Here is a 3,307-nt window from a genome sequence, read left to right as displayed (position 1 = left end):
TAGCATTGGTACATATTGGTGTTAAAACTTCGATCCACAAGGTACACAGAAGAAGCCAACACACCTTCATGAAGATGCAAAGGAGTTAGGATACCTCCATTCTCAGAGCAACTTCACACGCCACACACTTGTATCAGCCGACACAGCTGAATATAAGCAGGAAGTAACTCACTGGTGCTCACAGTGACTTTCTAATCTGCTGAGAACCTCTTCTCTGCCAATGACAAACCTTATATGAGTGTTTAGAAATGAGGAGTGTGGATATAATTCAAGACATGAAAAAGATGGTCTCCTCTTTTAACAAGTCTAGAATGCAGCTATTAAATGGTTATAAATGGCTATTTATCTATTTTTGCCTTTGGGAAGAAAAACAATGTTGAATTAGAGTTTTCTGTTTTGTTTTCATTTTTCCTTTCGTTTTAGAATAAAACATGCCATTAGTTTTATACTGCACCAGTCAAAAAAAAGGGGTAAATAATTCCTGATGTCTTAGAGAAGTATCAGTATCTATTTCAGATCATTCCCCATACCAACTGCAAGTGCATATCTATACAACGTAAATGTGGTCAATGATTGTTCACTTCTCTCTAGCTTGGATGTATAACCTAAGAAGTATATCTTAAGATGGATGGAAAATGAGAATATTGCAAATACGTCTTTACATTTTAGCAGAAGCAGTGACTAACATGGAATAGTCATTAATCCTATTAAGAACAGCAATTCCTGAACAACTCCTCTAAGTGACTCTGATTCAATAAGTATGGGGAAGGGTCCAAGGATCTCTGTTTTTTAACACTCGTTTCAGTGATTCCTGTGATCTGACACATTGGGAACATTGGTCCTCTGTTGTTTTTGCTTAGCCGACTTTCTTCCTTCTTTTGATAAGAGCATCTTAATTTTCTTTTGATAAAATCCTCCTCCCCAACTCTCAGACCCTGTGGATGGTTGGTACTCATTCCACCACCAGCTTCTAAAGGGAGTCTAGATCCCAGGCCTGTTCAGTGATTGTATCAAACATTCAGAATCTCTGGTTGAGTGTAAAACTCAATCCTGAAATGGTGAAACCATTGGAAAGAGGAGCTGTCTCCTCTGTGTTTAGGAAGATCTATCCATCTCCAAGCCAGGCTTCAACAGTACGTAAACCGTGAACTTCCAGATGTTCAAGCTGGATTTTGAAAAGGTAGAGGAGCCAGAGATCAAATTGCTAACAACCATTGGATCATTGAAAAAGTAAGAGAGTTCCAGAAAACATCTACTTCTGCTTTATTGACTATGCCAAAGCCTTTGACTCTGTGGATCACAGCAAACTGGAAAATTCTGAAAGAGGTGGAAATATCAGACCACTTGACCTGCCTCCTGAGAAATCTATATGCAGGTCAAGAAGCAACAGTTAGAACTGGAGATGGAATCACAGACTGGTTCCAAATCGGAAAGGAGTACATCAAGGCTGTATATTGTCACTCCGTTATTTAACTTATATGCAGAGTACATCATGAGAAATGCTGGACTGGATGAAGCACAAGCTGGAATCAAGACTGCCGGGAGAAATATCAATAACCTCAGATATGCAGAGGACACTACCCTTATGGCAGAAAGTGAAGAAGAACTAAAGAGCCTCTTGATGAAAGTGAAAGAGGAGAGTGAAAAAGTTGGCTTAAAACTCAACATTCAGAAAACTAAGATCATGGCATCTGGTCCCATCATTTCATGGCAAATAGATGGAAACAGTGAGATACTTTATTTTGGGGGGCTCCCAAATCACTGCAGATGGTGATTGCAGCCATGAAATTAAAAGACAGTTGTTCCTTGGAAGAAAAGCTATGACCAAGCTAGACATCATATTTAAAAGCAGAGACATTACTTTGCCAAAAAAGGTCCTTATAGTCAGAGCTTTGGTTTTTCCAGTGGTCATGTATGGATGTGCTGCTAAGTCACTTCAGTCGTGTCCAACTCTGTGCAACCCCATAGACAGCAGCCCACCAGGCTCCCCTGTCCCTGGGATTTTCCAGGCAAGAACACTGGAGTGGGTTGCCATTTCCTTCTCCAATGCATGAAAGTGAGAAGTGAAAGTGAAGTCGCTCAGTCATGTCTGACTCTTGGCGACCCCATGGACTGCAGCCTACCAGGCTCGTCCGTCCATGGGATTTTCCAGGCAAGAGTACTGGAGTGGGGTGCCATTGCCTTCTCCTTATGGATGTGAGAGTTGGACTGTAAAGAAAGCTGAGTGCCAAAGAAGTGATGTTTTTGAACTGTGGTATTGGAAAAGACTCTTGAGAGTCCCTTGGACTGCAAGGATTCCAACCAGTCCATCCTAAAGGAAATCAGTCCTGAATATTCATTGGAAGCACTGATTCTGAACCTGAAACTCCAGTACTTTGGCCACCTGATGTGAAGAACTGACTCATTTGAAAAGACCCTGATGCTGGGAATGATTAAAGGTGGAAGGAGAAGGGAACAACAGAGGATGAGATGGTTGGATAGTTGGATGGCATCACTACTCAACAGACATGAGTTTGAGTAAGCTCTGGGAGTTAGAAATGGATTTGGAGGCCTGGCCTGCTGCAGTCCATGGGGTTGCAAAGTGTTGGACAAGACTGAGCAACTGAACTGAACTGATCCATCTGAAAGAAAGAAGCTAACACAAAGATGGAATAAATGGAGAAAGGAGAGAGAAAATTAATTTAGATGACATTGTTTAGATTCTTAGACCCAAGTGATTTTTTTATTGTAAAAACTTAGCTCATAATGACAGCAATAAAAGAAATTAAATGCAAACATAACTAAAAGTTTACAAATTCAGATAGAAATGACTTAATCTATATTACCTAGTAATAACTGTTTTCTGAGAGTTTATTAAATGAGGCATAGGAAACTATGGTGAGCAGAGATACATCATAAGAATAAGGGTATATTGTGATTTTTATAGAATTTTTCAAACTTTATAATTGCATTTAACATGAAATGGCTAATTATCTTTACCTAAAATGGCATATTTCAAGTATAACTATGCTTAAAATAGATGTATGGAAATTCCTTGGTAGTCCAATGGTTAGGACTTGGTATTTACACTGCCATGGGCCCAGGTTCAGTCCCTGGTCAGGAACTAAATCCCACAAGCCATATGGCACAGTGTGTGTGTGTGTATATATATATATCTCACGCTATATATATGTATAGCGAGAGAGAACAATAGTATCAGAACCCCCAAATCCCAAATACATGAAGCAAAACAGGTAGAAATGCACAATTCAACAATAATAATTGAAGACTTTAATACTTCAATTTAAATAATGAATAAAATAACTAG

General features: G+C 39.3%; 1 non-coding gene across 1 annotated transcript; it reads left to right on the top strand.

Moving 5' to 3' along the window:
- The first annotated feature begins 3,031 nt into the window (after positions 1-3,031).
- On the top strand, positions 3,032-3,104 carry TRNAV-UAC (transfer RNA valine (anticodon UAC)). The gene has a single exon. It is a non-coding gene; the product is annotated as a tRNA-Val (tRNA).
- The last annotated feature ends 203 nt before the right edge of the window (positions 3,105-3,307 follow it).

This window comes from Capricornis sumatraensis, chromosome 5 (assembly GCF_032405125.1).
Source record: "Capricornis sumatraensis isolate serow.1 chromosome 5, serow.2, whole genome shotgun sequence".
Classification (NCBI taxonomy): Eukaryota; Metazoa; Chordata; class Mammalia; order Artiodactyla; family Bovidae; genus Capricornis; species Capricornis sumatraensis.
The sequence above is the reverse complement of the archived record's forward strand: the minus strand, read 5'-3'. Positions and strand labels throughout refer to the sequence as shown.